We start from the raw sequence: 20,250 nt of genomic DNA, 5'->3' as shown, positions 1-20,250 counted from the left end.
AACATTGCACCTTGGTAGGTTTTAGGTGGCGAAGTAGGGGGTCGAAGTTTTTTTTAAAGAGACAGTACTTCAACTATCGAATGGTCGAACGATTTTTAGTTCGATTCAAAGTTGTAGTTGAAGGTCGAAGTAGCCAATTCGATGGTCGAAGTAGCCAAAAAAACACTTCGAAATTCGAAGTTTTTTGCATTCGAATCCTTCACTCGAGCTAAGTAAATGTGCCCCAAAGTGTGTTTTTATGAAGTGTGGTTTTCATGCCAAACTAGTCTCATTCGCATCTATGACAATTCGATTGTAAACTCAAAGGCTTGGAATTTATGTTTTATTAAATTATTAGGGATAAATTATTCAGGGTCTTGTCTGGTTTTGGGGCAATGGGGGATTTTTTTGAACCCCCTTTGAGGCTTAATTAGTTGTTTCCATATGGGGGGTATGTTTCCCTGCCTCTGTCCAATAAAAGTTGGTTCTCGCAAATATTGAATCTGATGGACACGTTGTATATTTTCTCTTTCATCGCTTATTATGAACCAGACACACAAATGGGGGAAGAGTCATATGTCTTAAACTGACGAATGGAATGAGCATTAATTCAATTTCATACTGATAATACAAAATTAAAAATGTATAAAAATTATTACTTTTTGCGCATGCTTAAATAATCCTCTGCAGTTTTCTGTTACTTAAGATATATAGTTCATAAAATAAGAGGCATCCGTAGCCTCCTTTTTTTAAATTACTGTTCACTTTCTTTATGTAAATGAAAAAAATATTTGACTTTTTCTTTTTACAGAAAATGATAATGAAGAGAGGACTCTTAATTATCATGGGTTAAATATTGAAGGAAAAAAGTCCAACGCTATAGACGTGTTTTCAATAAATTAGAGAAAATGTTGATAAAAGGGGAAAAGGATGTGGTGGGACAAATTGGCTCTCAAGATGTTTTTTAAATATTAAAGTGTCTCAGAAGGAATAAGCCTAATAAATAGGCCTAACTATAATGAGCAAGATGCAACTTTATAAGAAACTACCAAGAGATTCTACACAAGGTCTCATTAAACCTAGTTCAATTACTGATTGGCCAAAGGGGTAGAAACCTTCATAAAGTTAACACACTGGTTAATGAGATATCCCTAGATGCAAAAATAGAAAAATATAGCATTCAGGTAAAATGTGCCTTAACTATACTAAACAGTCATCAATAATTCAAATACATAAATAAATAAGCAATATAAAAAATACTTTTTGTACATTTGAGAGACCCAATTAATATTACTGTAGAAGATGAGAGAAAAAAAAAAGGATGAACAAATAAGCATCAACACTGGGAAGTCAGCAACAGAATGGTATTAAGGGACAATGCTGTATGTACATGTCATATTCATGTAATTGCAAGAATCCCTTGTAAAATGGGTCATGGTCTCATATGAAGAGTTTTGAACTGTAAGTATCCAAGCAACGTCCAATACTTGTCCTCCACAATATACAGAAATTATGGAATGTTTAACAATATCATATGTGTTTGTTAACCCAAGGCTTCTACTGTCAGATCTTAGACTCAGGGCCACCATCAGAAATTGTAGGGTCAACATTTTCTGGGCCCCCTGAGCCTCTCACAATAAAGTTCTCTCTAATTTCTTCTTTGCTATGTATGTAAATAAAACATGTTGTGCTCACATTTTAAACTTGTGTGCACAGTTTTTAAAAACTGGGTGCACAGATCAGAATGAATACAACATTTTGGGGCACATTTACTTAGCTCGAGTGAAGGATTAGAATGAAAAATACTTTGAATTTCGAAGTTTTTTTTTAGCTACTTCGACCATCAAATTGGCTACTTTGACCTTCGACTACGACTTTGAATCGAACGATTCGAACTAAAAATCGTTTAACTATTCCACCATTCGATAGTCGAAGTACTGTCTCTTTAAAAAAAAAAACTTCGACCACCTACTTCGCCACCTAAAATCTACCGAGCACCAATGTTAGCCTATGGGGACCTTCCCCATAGGCTTTCTAAGTAATTTCTGATCGAAGGAAAATCGTTCGATCGATGGATTAAAATCCTTCGAACCGTTCAATTCGAAAGGATTTGTATCGAATATCGAAGTCGAAGGATTTAACTTCGATGGTCGAATATCGAGGGTTAATTAACCCTCGATATTCGACCCATAGTAAATGTGCCCCTACACACAAAATTCTTTGTGCACACCACAATTTGTTGTGTGCGTGCTCACATCGTAAAAGGAACATTGCCGCCAACCCCACTGGTGGCCAGGGCCTCAGGTACAAGTTAAAAAATGTATTGGTGGCCAGGGCCCCTTACAAGTTAAAACATTGGTGCCAAGGTCCCCTACAAGTTAAAAAAAAAACATTAGTGCCAGGGCCCCTATACTTTCAAGAAAACATTTGTGTCAGGGCTTCCACATTGGTACCCCCTACAAGTTAAAAAAACATTGGTGCCAGGCCCCCCTACAAGGAAAAAAAAAGCAATGGTGGTCAGTGGAACTTACTCTTTAAATTTCATCCTCGGGGAGTGGTCTTCTTTGTTGTGTTCTGTCGCTGCTTCTTTTTTTTCTCTTCATGGGCTTCTTCATTCTTTTCGGTCACTGCTTCTTCATTCTTTCTGAGACGGCTTCTTCATTCTGTTCTGTGACCACCTTTTGTTCTTCTCCAGAGCGTTTTCTTTGTTCTTCTCTGGAGCAGCTTCTTCTGCAACATGGCCAGGCCTCCCTGAGAACCATAAATCTCCCGGGCCAAGGACAACATTCATACCTGTGCCCCCCTGATGGCAGCCCCGCTTAGACTTGCACATACAGATCTTCTAACAGATCTTCTGAAACCATGAGAAAGCCTCATCTCTGTAAAGAATAAGATGTAGATATAGTGAAAGCTATGGAAAAGAAGGCAAGATGGGAGAGGAGAAGAGGTGAGGTTCATTTCACTAACAGGCATTTAAGGTTGTAATAGCTAGATACTTATATAGAGGGCCAGTTGAATTATGCCTAGAGTAGGCGTGATCAGCAATTCATTTATTGGATCGCAGGACTCCCATCCTTGGGGGAAATTTACTAAAGGGTGAATCTCAAATATGGTTATGAGACTGAAAGGGCTATGTGCTTAGCTTTTTCCATGCCATACACTAGTGCCCAATTATTTAACAGGACCAGGATATCTGATGGCAGCCCTGTAGATACTTGTTGCAACTCCAGATGAATTCTAAGCAGCTGTCTAATTCCAACCCCTAGCTCGGAATCCTCAGTCATTACAGGTAGTATGAAAAAACTAAACCTGGTGCAAGAAAATACAGAATCCTACAAATTAGATATATATTTTTTTCACTTGAAGAAACAATCTTAAAAAACACAATCTCAAATTCTTGACAATAAGAATGAACACTTGGCAGCTAAAACCTTACGAAGTTCTATTTTAGTCAACGGGAGCTGTATTTTCAACATTCAAGCTATTTTATTTTTCATTTTTAAGGAGGTTATTTACTAAAATCTGAATTTTTTCTCTTTAATTTTATTAAAACAACTTTGACCAAACTCCAATCCACAATTTTGCCTTATTTATCAATAAAATAATTTGGTGTTGGAAAAGACTCTATAAAATCTAAATAAATTTGTGAAAAAATCTGAAACATGCAATTTTTTGAAGATTTGACCCCTGAAAACTCAGACTTTTTTGGATTATCGCTCGAAAACCACACATTTTTCAGATTATCATACGAAACCCAGTGCAGATCATCTTCCAATTGTACATCTGCAAGGGACAATTGCATTAACTTCTACATAACCTCGGCAGGTTTTAAGCAGCCTCAGGGTTTAATAAATCTTTAAAAATTTTAGTTTTTTTTTGCCACAAAAAATGGTGATTTCCCCTTTAGAATTCTGACAAGAAAAATCTGGACTTTAATAAATAACCCCCTATGTGAATGAATGTATTTGGGTTTTTCTGATTCCAATCTTTTTTGTATATATATGTTAGTGATCATGAAAAAAAATTATGATTGGGGAAAAACTCTTAGTTATTGGCCATTTTATTTTGATCAAATATCAAAAATACTTGAATGTGAAAAATATCTGTAAATCAGCCTCAAATCGATTGGAGCCTGTCAGAATATATACCACCATATGTAATAAAAAACACTAAGAGGCTCATTTACTAAGGGTCGAATATCGAGGGTTAACTAACCCTCGATATTCGACCATCAAAGTAAAATCCTTTGACTTCGAATATCGAAGTCGAAGGATTTACCACAAATACTTCGATCGAAGGAAAAATCGTTTGATCGAATGATTAAATCCGTCGAATTGAACGATTCGAAGGATTTTAATCCATCGATTGAAGGACTTTCCTTAGATCAAAAAAAGAAAAGCTTATGGGGAAGGTTCCCATAGGCTAACATTGGTGCTCGGTAGCTTTAAAGTGCCGAAGTAGGTAGTCGAATTTTTTTTTTAAAGAGACAGTACTTCGACTATCGAATGGTCGAATAGTCGAACGGTTTTCAGTTTGAATCGTTCAATTCGAAGACGTAGTGAAAGGTCGAAGTAGCCAATTCGATGGTCGAAGTAGCCAAAAAAAACCTTCGAAATTCAAAGTTTTTTTACTTCGAATCCTTCACTCGAGCTTAGTAAATGTGCCCCTAAGTTTGCCAGAAACCCATAGCAACCAATAAGATGTTTGCTTATAAACAGGTGACAGTAAACCCTATATGCTGATTGGTTGCTATAGGTGATTAGACCAGTAGAAAACTTTGCACCTTTTATTAAATTCCCCCAAAATGTTCCCATAAAGATTCAAAAGTAGCAGTATCATAGGACAGTAATCACATGAGCATTATGTGAAGACAAGTAAATCATAAAAGCCAGTTGTGCTTTGAAAATGATTAATACATTAATAACTGAAAATTGCATTATGTAAAATAAATGGGTGTGAAAGCAACATGGGCTTGAAATATCTAAAAATATACATCAATTAAAAGTGATAATGGAGAAAAATAGGTGACATTAAAAAGGTGCACCAAAATAAAAGACTTTTCAGGAATCTGTGAAATAATATCCCAGAGGATCTAAGAGGATCAAAGAGATGGCATTGCTCATTAGCAACAGTTGGAACAGAAATGATTTCTATGCAGGAGGGATAGGCCAATATTTCTGTATCAGAAACCAAAACTCAACAAGCTATAGAAGGCATAATACTGGCACCATTACTGTTGCTTCGTTGTTCAAGTACAGTACGTTTGTATGTACAGGTATGGGACATGTTAGGCAGAATGCTCGGGACCTGGGGTTTTCCAGATAACAGATCTTTCCATAATTTGGATCTTCATACCTTACGTCTACTAGAAAATCAAGTAAAAATTAAATAAACCCAATAGGCTGGTTCTGCTTCCAATAAGAATTAATTATATCTTAGTTGAGTCTATGGATGGAGTCTATGGGAGACAGTGTTTGCGTAATTCAGAGCTTTCTGGAAAATGGGTTCCTGGATAATGATTCCCATACCTGTATATGAATATGGGCCCTTATTCAGATCGTCATGTAGATTGTACAGGACCAAGGGGTAACTACTCAAGCTACAAGGGAGGTAAGAAGAACTGATACAAATAGAGAAGCTTGAGCTAAATCAATAGGTTCTAAAGTCTGTCTGAATAATTTGAAAAACAGTAAGGTATTGTAGTTGTTGATGAGCACTTGATAATTTAACGAATGTTTCGCTTGAAGGTTTGAATGATGATGATGGAAGCTACTCATTTACGTGCTTTAGAGAAGAGACAATGGAGTAAAAAGTGGGAGAAACGGAGAGTGAACAGGGTACAGAGAAGAACATGTAGTGCTAGGGAAACAGTATTTCAAAAGCTTTTCTCTCAGTGGGGTATATATATTAAACAGTGAAGTTAGAGATCAACACAGTCCTCTAGAGTGAAATCCCGGCACTCCCCATTCATTTCTATGGGATTTTCAATGGGTGAATGTGAAAGTTCATCCTTTGATAAAACAACGCCTTTCAAAATCCTATAGAAATGAATGGAAAGTAGCTGAATTTTACTCTAGTAGACTGCGGCGATCTCTTTGATAAATATACCCCAGTGAGTGAAGAAAGTGTAGAACTGCTCTATAACTGTTGTTCAAAGAACAGAGATATTATATGACCTGTAGAAAAGAGAAAAATCTGCAAAGAAAAAATCATTGAGCCACTGCCCTTGTAGGTTGCTACAGGTATGGGACTTGTTATGCAGAATGCTCGGGACCCAAGGTTTTCAAGATAAGGGATCTTTCCGTAATTTGGATCTACATACCTTAAATCTACCAAAAAATTATTTAAACATTAAAAAAAAACACAATAGGGTTGTTTTGCTTCCAGTAAGGATTAATTATATTTTAGTCTGGATCAAGTATTTAAGCAGGTCCAGATCTGCAGCAAGGCCACAAAGGCCGGGCCTAGGGCAGCAACATTTTAGTAGTGGCATGCTGCTTAGGGCTGTATCTACACCAACAGCTGTCATGTCTGCTTGGCATAGAAATCTAAAGATCCCACAGAGATCCCATGCCCCTGCCACTATATATATATATATATATATATATATATATATATATATATATATATATATATATATATATATATATATATATATATATATATATATATATATATATATATATATATATATATATATATATATATATATATATATATATATATATATATATATATATATATATATATATCATAACTACAAATGACCCCCCTCAAAGCAAGTTTCAGGAAAGCGTGGTCTGCCCCCCTCAGTAGCATAGACCCCGTCGTCCTCAGCTCCAGTCACCCACCCACCTGTTGATTTGTTATTTGTGGCAGGTGGCTTGAGGGGGCTACTATACAGCAGACCCAGCAGTGTGGACCCTGGATGGACAGTCTTTGCTCTAAACATATTGTGCATGTAATAAATACTCCACAACAGAGTTTCTGTATGTCCCTATGGCTGTTTGCTACTACTTATGTGCATGGCAAAGAAATGTAGCTCCCAGGGCACAGAACTGCCTGCACCCTTTTGCCAGATTAAATAACCAGGGCCGTTTCTGAGGCAGGAGCCACCTGATGCTCCTGCAATGCTGCCCCCCCATACTCGCTTACCTGTGTGGGGGGAGGCAGCAACAGTAGTGTGAAGAGCGCAATTGGGCTCTCTCACACTAGTAAAGCCAAATATCTGGTTTAAAAACTTGAAATTCAGCTCTTAAAAGGAGCGGCTTTTTACCTCCCCTGGCAGGGCCGGGCGCCCTAGGCAACCCGGCGTGCAAGCCCCGCGCGACGGAGGGGAGGGTGTCGGGAAGGAAGGGGAGTAACAGAGGTATGTGGTAGGCAGAAGACAATTTGAGAGGTAGCTGCCCAGTGCCCCCCTATTATTGTGCCCTAGGCATCTGCCTTTTCTGCCTAACCCAAGTCTTGGCCCTGACCCCTGGTAACCTATCTGGCTCTGCTGCCTAAGGCGAGTTTTTCAACTCTCCTCATTGGTGGAGCACCCCTGCAGATAACTAAACTTTCGCATTATATAGGCTAGAATTCTATAGGAGTACAGATAAAGAACCAAGCTTGAGGCTTTTCTTGATTGCAACACTGATTATCCCACCAGTCGAAAAGTGTCTCATTAGGTTGTTCCCTTTAATACGGTAAGTGACATTTTGATGTTTATTTGGGACAGCCTGCCTCTCTTGCATTCATCACATTTTGTACAGAATAGACATGGATGTGTTAACAGCAACCACGATTAGGAGCAGAACACCTTATGTAAGACACCCTGGATCCCATTAGCTCAGAATATGTTGACCTTTCCATCATGCAGCATCTCAAGCTATCGGATGTAGATTCACAGGTAACAAGAGATAATTAAATACTGGTGGGGTGGGTGTTTTTTTGTGGATTAGGCAAACAATGCTCCAAACAATCCTCTGTAACTACCCAGACTGATAACTCTGGATTCATTTACACGAGCACAAAGCAGTGAAAATGCTTTCATTAATAGTTTGGGAAGCTGTTTTAACACACAGTTTAATTTTTATTACTTCATTTGTGTTCGATGCTGCAGTACCATTTTATGACTCCACAAATGTGTATTCATTGTGTTTCCTAGCAAAATACGCTAAAACTTCGTCTTACATAATAATCCCTAATGACTAAAATCCCAGTATTGTAAAATCACCTTCCCTGCACTTCTTTACTCTAGTCCTCGGCCTGATCAGGTTTTATCTGCCATTATTCCAACAGAAAACAATGCATGTTCATGGCCAATCACAGCCCTTATTTGGCACCACCAAGGAACATTTTTCATGCTTGGGTTGCTCCCCAACTCTATATACATCTGTCCATACACAGCAGGTCCAGACTGGGAATCAAAATAGGCCCTGGCATTCCAAGTACACAGGTCCAAGCAGCCCCCCACCAGTCCAATAAATAGTGACTGTCTATGGGATTTAAGATGCTGATTCGAGTACTTTAGACCAGGTCAGCAGCATATCTTCCCATGTATAGGACCTTCTGCTGGAGCTACACAACTGATATTTGGGCAAAAATCAGACAGATGTTGATTGGGCAAGCTTGATTTTCAAGTCGTATAGCGGATCGCATGGACTCGTTGATGCAGTCCTCTCCGCTACAGCCTCTGTCGCAGAACTATAGGTTCCACGTGGGATGCTGCCACTTTACAGAGTGATTTGACTAAATTGGAAAACTGGGCAGCAAACTGGAAAATGAGGTTCAATGTTGATAAAAGCAAGGTTATGCACTTTGGCAGAAATAATAAAAATGCAAGTTATCTACTAAATGGCAGTATGTTGGGAGTTTCCTTAATTGAAGAGGATCTAGGGCTTTTGTAGATAACAAGTTGTCTAATTCTGGGCAGTGTCATTCTGTGGCTACTAAAGCAAATAAAGTTCTGTCTTGCATAAAAAGGGCATTAACTCAAGGGATGAAAACATAATTATGCCTCTTTATAGGTCCCTGGTGAGGCCTCATCTGGAGTATGCAGTGCAGTTTTGGACTCCAGTCCTTAAGAGGGATATAAATGAGCTGGAGAGGGTGCAGAGACTAAGTGCAACTAAACTGGTTAGAGGGATGGAAGACCACCTTTCAGACTAGAGGAAAAGAACTTTCATTTGAAGCAACGTAGGTGGTTCTTCACAGTGAGGACAGTGAGGTTGTGGAATGCACTGCCGGGTGATGTTGTGATGGCTGATTCAGTTAATGCCTTTAAGAATGGCTTGGATGATTTATTCGACAGACATAATATCCAAGGCTATTGTGATACTAAATTCTATAGTTAGTGTATGAGTATATATAATTTATGTGAGTGTATGGAGGGGTCAGTGTATGTATGTATGGATACTGGGTTTCATTTGGAGGGGTTGAACTTGATGGACTTTGGTCTTTTTTAACCCAATCTAACAAAGTAACTATTTAACTATGTAAGGGAGGTATCCCACTACCTTTTGTATCATTCAGAAGTGCAAGTTAAGAAGTACCAGCAGGTTTAGGCTGCAGCAGAACCCTGTAGTTCACTCGTACCTGGTGGCAGGTGAGAACAACAGGACGGCCTTGCACCTATTAGTGTTGTGGTCTCTCCAGGTTTGGACAGTAGCCAAGAGAACACATGTATAAATGCATTTTTTAGTTTTATTTCATTAATACCAGCCAGAGCATAAACTCTCAGTTTGGTGAGCAAATTACAGCCAGAGCATATTTTTTATGTTGAAATTGACCTGAGACCTGGCATCCTGCTGGGGAGAGGAGAATATACTGCACAGCTCTGGATTAATCATCTCCTTCAATTGCAGCACAGGAATAATGATAGGCCTTTTTTATAGATGTCTTCAAAACAAAATGTTAAGACTATAATTTATGACTAATAATAAAATAGCAGGAACATTTTTACAGTGTGCTTTAAATATTCACTATATCATAACACAATGCTGTTGGTTTTGCTGGTTGTGATTTTTTTCTGTTGTCTTTTTCTTATCTATTTGTTATTTACCTAGTGTATTAAAAGATTGATAGTGGTGAATGATGACTTGTATTCAAATAGGTCCAATTTCTATTCTCCACAAATTCAAATCCGACTTCATAGTCACAAACATGATGCACAGTAGTATCCAAAACACTTTGGGGGGAATTCACAAAAGTGTCGGGAACGAAAAAATGTCTTTAAAATGTCGTAGAAAGTGTCGTAGCAACAGCCGACAAATTCACAGAGCATTTCTCCGCCAATTTTCCGACATGTGCGACACTTTTGAATTAGTGTCGTTAAAAGTGGGCGTGGTTTTTTCGGCGCCACTTTTCCCGCCATTTTTATGAATTACTCGTTAACTCATTTTTTTTACCGACAATTTTTCAGACACTTTAGGCTCTCCAAAACGAAAATGTCAGACAAATTGTCGTTTAAAAAGTCTTGGTAAATGTCGTTTGTACGATGAAAAGATATACGACATTTTAGACAATTGTCAGACTTACGAGACATTCAGAGATGGTAACATCTGCCTTTGTGAATTTGCCGTTCATACGACATTTTAAAAATTTGTCGACCGCCACTTCTGGGTTACTTTTTTTACCGACACTTTTGTGAATTCCCCCCTTTGTGTGGGTGTCAGACCTCAGTATTATGGTATAGTTATAGTTGCTTTCTTAGTACTTGTTAGGTTTTATACCAGTTTCTTGACTCAACTTGCTTCCTTATTCCCAAAGATCTTCCAGGGAAGAGATAGGTTGGTAGATTTTGCTTACAGTTGCTGGATTCTTCCACTGCATAGGATACAACTGTTATCCCCATACACAGATGCAAAATCACATACCCTACCAATCTTTTGAAGGAGAAGACAATTTTGTCAATTATGTCTGACCAACACCATGATCCGTAGAAGCCATACCTCAATTTGTAAGTTGGCTTTGTTGCTCAGAAAGTACTACCATATAGTGAAAATATTTTTTTGCATAGTTTGAAGTTTGGGGGGGGGGGGATCAAACTGGGATTTGCACCATAAATGCAGGCCACTCCAGAGTGAAGGAAAAACAATGAGCATATTTGTCAACCCAAAAGAGCTTTTCAAGCAGCAGTAAAGTGGCAATAGAAATAGGCTTGAATTCAGCAACATCAAATCCAAAAATGAAACAAATACTGTAGCTTACTTCAGCAGTTCTAGATTTCAGTACACAAGTAGACTAAACCGGCTGATCTCTTAGGGCAGAGACACACGCTCAGATTCGGAGAAATTAGTCGCCAAGCAACAAATTTTCTCTTCTTCAAGGCCGACTAATCTCCTCGAAGTGCCTTCTCGCTGGCTAGAATGTAAATCGTCGATGGGATGGCAGTTAGTCACGTGAAGAAGAGGCGATTAATCACTGGGCAACTAAATCTCCCTGAATCTGAGCATGTCTCTGCCCTAAGAGATCAGCCAGTTTAGTCGCCTTCTGTACTGAACGCTAGAACTGCTGAAGTAAACTAAGGAACCCCTATCATAGCAGCAAAAATCTCAAACCGTGCCATCAGACCCAAACACTCTGGTCTCAATAAGTTCAGCAGGTGAAGTACAAGGCAGCTCCCACATGTGGCTCCTACTCTCTCTCTCTTTCCCTTCACCTGCTGCTCACATGCTTAAAACACCCCTTAGATGTCCACCCAAACCTCTGGCTGGTTAACCATCTGGTGTTTCTTAAAGGGATGACTCTTAAAGGGATGGCTCAAAACCTAAAAATTGGGGATATAACTGGGGGCAGCTAGGAAATTGATATCACTCCAACTTGCAGTACAGCAGTAAAGAGTGATTGAAGTTTATCAGAGCACAAGTTACATGACTTGGGGCAGCTGGGAAATTGACAATATGTCTAGCCCCATGTCAGATTTCACAATTGAATATAAAAAAAATCTGTTAACTCTTCTGAAAAATGAATTTCAGTGCAGAATTCTGCTGGAGCAGCACTATTAACTGATGCGTTTTGAAAAAAACATGTTTTCCCATGACAGTATCCCTTTAATGTCAATGGGCGTCCGAATAATGTTGACACGCGACAGTTTTGATGCGACTGACTTTTCTGTTGCGCATCCAAAAAATTTTTGACACCGGCGAATTTTCGCGCCAGTTTCGCAAATTTATTAGAAATGCAGAAATTCGCTGCGAATTTGCGCCTGGCAAATTTATTCGCCCATCGCTAGTCTTGGGGTGAGGAAGGATTTTTTTTTCCCCAAGACAAATTGGAGAGGCTTCAGGTGAGTTTTATAACTTACTTGGATCAACTAGCAGTTGATCCAAGTTGAATTTGATGGACTGGTTCTTTTTTCATCCTAAATTACTATGTAAAATAATTACACCATAAATGGGAGGAATATCAATTATCAATTAAGCACTGATTCAAACTGGTTTTCTTTCTGCCGTCACAAATGCTCTCTTTCGATGCAAACTGCCTCTTCTTTTTTTACTGTATCTCTCTAGGAGTTGTCCCACGGGGATGTATTTAACAAGACTTGATTGAAGTCAATTAAAAATGTCATATGTCTCCATTTAGATCAGCACTATTGAAGTTTTACAAACAACCGTTATTGCAGCCTTCCTTCGAATCAATTCAACAACGTGTTAGTCTGCATTTCAATGTAATGTTTTTTTAAGTGAAAGACCACAGAGAGTCTACGCGGCCAAACATTCTGATTAATGACCGGATTAATTATTAATGATGTCAGCTGTATAGGCATGGGGCATTTACATCCCAGTTAAATGACCATTAAATCATGGAAAGAAAATAGCAAGAGTACAGTAGTAGCACAGAAGGAGAACATAAGCTATTAGTCTTTCTTTGAACAATCTGAGACTTCATTGTCATCATAACCAATTAAATTGTCCAGGTCAAAGAGTTTCCTGATCCCTCAGGTCTATCTGTACATATTATAATTATGTATTATTTCCAAGCAAGTCTAATTTTCAGGGAGGTGTTGGGAGAATACTTGACCTTTTTTCTGGTATCCTGTGTATCATTTTGGATGATTACAGTTTAGCAGAAGCACTCTCTGTTCTTATTTTTGCTTAATATTTTTGGCATAAAAAAGAAAATTAGGAGGAATTATTTGTTCATCTAACTCTTTTTAAGCTTTTTTTTTTTAACATAAGTACTGTACATTGTGAACAAAATAAAAATGAGTGGGTTCAAGCCTGATTGAAGATGAGCGTTACCAGGCAGCGTACTGGAAATGTAAAGGAAATGATGCACAAGCATATTTAGTCATAGGCATAAAAGGATATTCCAGAAATATATTCTATTTTAGAAACTGTATTGCCATGGGTCAAACCCAGATAGTATATTCTATAGAAAATACTTAAAGGGGATTTAAAATGATTTTTTAAAAGTGCATATATAGATTCATAGCACTAAATAAGACAACTTATCTGTTAAAACATTTGTTTCTGCAGCTTTCTCTCTATTCCTTTGCAATTGCAGTTTAATTTGGTTTTGGTTTAAATATGTCAAAATTATAGCAGGCGACAACTCTAAAAATAAAAATGGATGCAGCTTCCACACCCTTGTTGAAAATCAGAACTTATATTTCTAATGGCACAGTAAAAAGCCATGACCAGAGAATGGGGTTAACACCTCAAGTGTTCTGCGGGTCATGCCATGTCCCGGCTGTTTGTGCATCTGCTGAAAGGTGTCATTTCCCTGCCAGTGATTTTTCCAAGAGAAATGTTGTGGGAGCTAATTTTATAAAAGAAATGATAGCCCGTTCATTGATTGGCAATTGTGATAATTATCTTTTGACTCGGATTGTGAATGTGTTAAGAAGTTACAGAATGTGCAGAGGTTCTTCAGGTAAATGTTATTATCCCCTATGTTTATCTAGTAGACAGTCTTTTTAAGTACATAGGTCATAGGAAATGCAGATTTTATATCAGTATCTCTGAATATGCAATAGCTGCACAAATGACTGTGTTGGTCCCTCTCCCACATGGTTGTGTGATTTTATTACCTTGTCTACTTCACTTCCAGTGGTAATACAAGAACCAGCATCTCATTGGGTGACAGAGGTTCCACCAGGGTTGCCCCCTTAGGGGTTCCCACACACCCTCTGTGCCCCCCTGCCCCAGCAATGAAGTCAACCAGACTCAACAACCCTTCTTTCCCCCAGCAGATACTTTAGTCTCTCACTTTGCTTCATGATCACGGCCATGGGGAAGTCAGGGGGCAGCAACCAGGGCTTCAGCAGGAGCGGGTCTGGGTTGGTGTGGGTCCACAAGTACTGGGTCCACCATGCATCAGTTAATAGTGCTGATCCAGCAGAATTCTGCACTGCAATCCATTTTTCAAAAGAGCAAACAGCTTTTTCTATATTTAATTTTGAAATCTGACATGGGGCTAAACTAGAGTTGCCGCCTTTTCTAAAAAAAATGCACCGGCTGGTGTTCGGGCAGGAACAAAAGGGGGCGGGCCATGACACAAAAGGGGGCGGACTCAAGCACAGTGCCGCAAGAGGGGGCGGAGCCACATGCACAGTCGCCAGGAAAAAAAGGTAAGTACTGAGCGAATTGGGGGCGTGCCAAGGGCTTTTTCTTAAGGGTATTACCAATTACCGGCAACTACATTGCCGTTAAATTTGTAATACCGGCCCTGGCCGGGTGGCAACCCTAGGCTAGACATATTGTCAATTTCCCAGCTGCCCCCAGTCACGTGACTTGTGCTCTGATAAACTTTAGTCACTCTCTACTGCTGTACTGCAAGTTGGAGTGATATCACCCCCCTCCCTTCTCCCCCTCCCTTCTCCCCCCCCCAGCAGCCTAACAATAGAACAATGGGAAGGTAACAAGATAGCAACTCCTTAACACAAGATAACAGCTCCCTGGTAGATCTAAAAATGACACTCAATAGTAAAAGCCAAGTCCCACTGAGACTGATTTAGTTACATTAAGTAGGAGAAATAACAGCCTGCAAGAAAGTAGTTCCATCCTAAAGTGCAGGCACAAGTCACATGACTGGGGCAGCTGGGAAACTTATAATATGTCTAGCCCCATGTCAGATTTCAAAATTGAATATAAAAAAAAAATCTGTTTGCTCTTTTGAGAATTGGATTTCAGTGCAGAATTCTGCTGGAGTAGCACTATTAACTGATGTGTTCTGAAAAAAAACATGTTTTCCCATGACAGTATCCCTTTAAGTGATTAGATGCCAGCTCTGTAGCAAGATTGTGCATAATTCATTTTAATGGAATTCTTGTGCAGCAATGATCTGTTTAGCATCACATGTAGATGCTGAATGCAAAACTGTGAGCAGCAAGTCAGGAAGACAATTGGTTAGGCAACGCTAAAAGAATACCTTCATAAAAAGGTTGTTATATAATGGCCAAAGAAAAAGAAATATACAGTCATTTCCATTCCCTATGGCAAATCCACAGGAAAATTAAAAAATGATGGTATAGTGCCCTTTTAAGTTCAATACTAGGTGGCAGATCGAGGTGAATTTTCGAATGAAAAAAATTTGAATTTCAAGCTATTTTTTGTGTACTTTGACTAGGGAATAGTCCAATTTTGATTCAAATTTGAAAAAAAATCCGAAAATTAGAATATCGAAATTTATCATGTACTATCTCTTGAAAAATTGTACTTCAACCATTCGCCATCTAAAACGAACCTGACGAATTGCTGTTTTAGCCTATGGGGGACCTCCTAGATTTGGAGTCAATTGGTGGACTTTAACAATCTAAGGTTTTTTTTTGGGAAAAATTTTGAATCGAATTCGATTGAATGCGATATTCCTTCGATTACTACAATTCCAATTCGATCGCAAACAGACCTATTCAAAAAAAAAAAACTTTGACTTAATTTTGTTGGTCTTTTTGAATTCAAATTTCTACGTTTTTTTCAATTCGAAAGTCGACCCTTGATAAATATGCCCCCAGGTGTGATGTAGATTTATAAATTACTCCTTAACACTTTAGCAACAAAATGGTGGGACACTGTAATCAACTGTTTAACAAACAATTATTATATTTTGGAGAAAGTCATGGGAAGCATAAGTCAGGTGTAGGTCCAATATTCTGTTCAGATGTACAGTCTAATACAGGGCGTGTAGCATCTGAACATGCTTTGCATAATTATTAATTAATCTGTTTGACTTGTACATATGTAAAGGTGCCCATACATGGAGATGTCGCCAAACGAGCGGATCTCCCTCCGATATGCCCACCTTGAGGTGGGCAATATCGGCTGATCCGATCGCGGGCCCTAGGGGGCCCAAGATCGGATCCTAACGATGCCCAAACGGGCGGTCAGATCGCGGGACCGCATCAACGAATAGATGCGGCCGCGATCCGACGGGATTTTCTGTCCCATCCTATCGAGATCTGGCCGACTTTCGGCCAGATCTCGATCGGTGAAGCCCGTCGTGGGGCCAATAAGCTGCCGACACGGTCTGTCGGCAGCTTTTAAGACAGGTTAACCATGTGCTTTTTAATAGTTTCAGTTTATGCTTTTGGTTAATAAGGGTAATGAACAAAAAGGAAGCCCCTGTAGTGAATAATGTTCTTTTGGCTGATATAAATGGATGAGAGTAAGACCTGGATGCTGATGAAACAAATGCGCATACATATGGTGGCTGGTATATATGCCATTAGACATTTTATTGTTTTCTGATACTCCTACCTCTCCATTTGGCTTTAATTCAGTTTTCAGGGTTATTATCAGGGCCAGATTTAAATAGCGGATGCCCCTAGGCACACTGCCGTTAATCACCCCCGTCCCCTCCCCTTCATTTGTGCAAATTTTCATCATCGGGACCGGAGCAATGGAGATTGGCACATAGGAAAAAACTATTGTATCTCCTGCGTGTCCCCAGTGTTTCTGAACCAATGTGGGTGTGGTTGGGCAGCATGCCGCCCCCTAAAATCCTGCCTCCCTAGGCCCAGGCCTTGGTGGCATTTAAACAAATCTGGGCCTGGTTATTATCTTTATACGTGAACACCCATGAATAGGGTTTCCACCTGGTCGGTATTTAACCGGCCTGGCCGGTAAAAATAATGGCTGATCCCAATGTTATTAATAGGGAAAAAAGTAAGATTTATATGAAGGCCGGTATTTTTTTCCAGAAAAGGTGACAACCCTACCCATGAAAGGCCTGGTGGGTCCCAGGGGAAGGATCCTTTGGGTAGGCTTGAAGACACACTCCCAGCAGTGAAGTGCAGTATTGATGTGCCAGTCAGGGAAAAACTCAACCCACAAATAATGGAGCTCATTATTTCAAAACTAAAGTTAATGTAACCTGAGTCAGTTTCCTACACTATAAAACCCTTGGAAAAACCCACAAGACCTTGACGGGACAGTCATGCTCTCTCAGGGTTGGACTGGGATGTCTGGGCCAACCGGGGTTGACTTCAAGGTCTGACTCCCCCCATTTTTACCTCCATTTCTGCTGATGATCAAGGAGAGGTAATGGCCTGGTGGGGAGAGGGGATGATGCAGGTGCAGCAACAGGAGCGGGTCTGGATCCACCAACAATGGTGGAGCGGGTCTGGATCCAGGTTATGGAGCGGGTCTGGATCCGGGTGGTGGAGCAGGTCTGGATCGGTGGGGCCCATTTTGTTTTTTCCTGGTCCGACATGTGCTCTTTGCCTCGTTTATAAGATGACTAGCTTTTGGAATGGCCAGATGAAAGAGAAGTTTTTCTCATGAGCTTAGCAAAGAGATATAAAGGGCACAGCTGAACTGTAAAGCAACTGAAAACCCCCAATGACATATTTACTGGCTATGATAGAAAGCCGCGTATGCCAGTGTTACACAGAATTGGCTAAACATGCTGCTTTTTAAGGGATAAACAAATTTGTTTAGACCAACTGCAGTTTTGCTGGAAATTATGGCAAATGCACTAATAAGTGAGAAAACGCTGAGCTGCCAGAACGGCCAGCGTGGCAGAATAAAATATCCACGACACAATCCCAAGGCCTTACTTTATAAATTGCCCCCGTCACGTTTTTATGAAGCATTAAAGAGCACAGGGAGCATAAAGTCTGTCCTCCATTTACTAAATTCCTGGAGGCTACTCACAGAACAATAGACCGGAATGTCAGGTTGAAGCAACATGAAATGCAGATACAGGCAAAAGAAAAAGCAAAGGGAACATTGCTGAGACTTTAATAGAATGAGTGCTGCTAACAGGAGGAATTCACCTTTGTAAAGTAAAAAAAATGAGAGGTTAATCGGCTACATAATGAATAATTGCAGGATCATGGTTACATTGTGATTACAGCACAGAGCTACACACAGTGATTTCAGTGCTACATATTGAGTATGTTGCACCAATTATCATAGCTAATCCCTGTTGCATAACAATACAATATGAAGAGCAGCAGGGGCACCAGAGCTACACTGTTAATCAGAAATATTACTAAATAAGTAATAATGGAGGTGTAATTATTCCTGCTATAGATTGTTGTTGCACTGCCCCAGGTTATCACTGTGTTACACCTCGTTTACATTAACATATGTAGTACAAATCAAGTGGTTGCACCCAGCAATCTAATCTATTGGCTGTGAGCAGTTGCAGTATAGTAGAATCCTGCGTGGCTCTGGTTGGACAGACCTGCAAACCCACTATATGCCCAACCCCTAGCACCCGAACAATAAAACCAGAGAATGACTTGATGGGGATCTAAAGCCAAAGAAAAGCTTGATAAGCTTATATAGGGTGCTTCTCTGGGCACTTTTGCAACTTACATTGATTTTGAGTTTATGAAGCTATATTTACATTTTCATAATGCGAATACCAAGTTTCCAACCCAAGGTTGACTAACATGCTCTACATTAGGGGTCCCCAACCTTTTTTTTTTACAAATGAGCCACATTCAATTGCGAAAAGAGCTGGGAAGTAACACAAGCATGAAAAGAATTCCTAGGGGTGCCGTATAAAGGCTGTGATTGACAATTTCGGTAGCGCCCATTGTGCACTGGCAGTCTAAGGAAGGGTCTGTCTGGCATTAATTCTGGCTTTATGCAACCAAAACTTGCCTCCAAGCCAAGAACTTTAAAATAAGTTTTTAACTTTTGAGGCAACTGGGAGCAACTGCCATGGGGTTGGTGAGCAACACAATTCTCACTAGCCATTGATTGGGGGGTCACTGCTCTACGTCGTCATTGTTATTTATTCTCACCTCTACATTGGAGTATAAACCCTACAACCCTGATCTAAATTGGACATTTATACTCAGCAACACAATATGTGTGTCTATTTTTGACACTTTGACAAACCCACATTTGGTAACCCAAAGGAATAAATTAGCAGGTAGCATTTACTGGTCACCCGAGCAAACATCTCATTGGTTGCAATGGGTTACTGCACCTTAGTGCCTTTTATTACACAAGGGGGTTAGACCCTCAAGGACACTAACATCAAAAACACACAGGTCTTCCAAGACTGCTTTAATTATCTTGCTTTTTCCCACCTAGCAGTCCTAGAAGTACTCACTTTGTGTACCAGACCTCAATCTCAATCTCAGTGGTCTTATGGAGGCTATATTTTTATGCTAGGTTTCCATTTCAGGGGCTCTGTTGCAGGAAGGTGGATATTTCTTATTTGGTAGTCATTTAAAAGGCACCTGCACTGCTCCATGTGTTATAACCCTTGCCTGCACACAAGTGCATTTTACAAGGCTATATCTATGTGGCTTCTTGCTATTGTAGTCATATGGTATTTAAAGACAAATTCTCTTGTCCTCCTCTGATTGACTCTAGTCAAGTCACTTTGTAGTACTCCCCTGGGGACCTATTAGAGCCTTGCAGCCTTTTATCAAGAACTTTATAACTTAAATACGTCTTTTTTATTAAATGAATGCTTTGTTAAGGTTCAAACACTAACTGTTCACAACTTCTCACACTGCTTTGTGATGATCTCTATCAAAGCACATACAGTACTTATTCGTCATCCTTTGCACCTTCTCTAGAGAACTCATTTCATGATCTCATTAAACACTCTGTAAAGTAGTGCATTGTTCTATTCCCCTTGAGCATTTCATTCTCTAACTTTAGCTACATGATTGACTTGGAGTCCCAGTATGTTTAAAATGCTAAATGAATGTTTAACCTTTTTGGTACTAGCCATGCGACATGCTATGCTTGTAGCTATAAGGACTCAATGTATAAGGGATTGCAAGGTATAGACACAAAGTTTCTACTAGTGGCTGGCAGCTCTTCATCAGGGGAAGGCCTTTACTATATGTGATAAACCAGGAAGATTTTATTA

This window comes from Xenopus laevis, chromosome 3S (assembly GCF_017654675.1).
Source record: "Xenopus laevis strain J_2021 chromosome 3S, Xenopus_laevis_v10.1, whole genome shotgun sequence".
NCBI lineage: Eukaryota > Metazoa > Chordata > Amphibia > Anura > Pipidae > Xenopus > Xenopus laevis.
The sequence above is the reverse complement of the archived record's forward strand: the minus strand, read 5'-3'. Positions refer to the sequence as shown.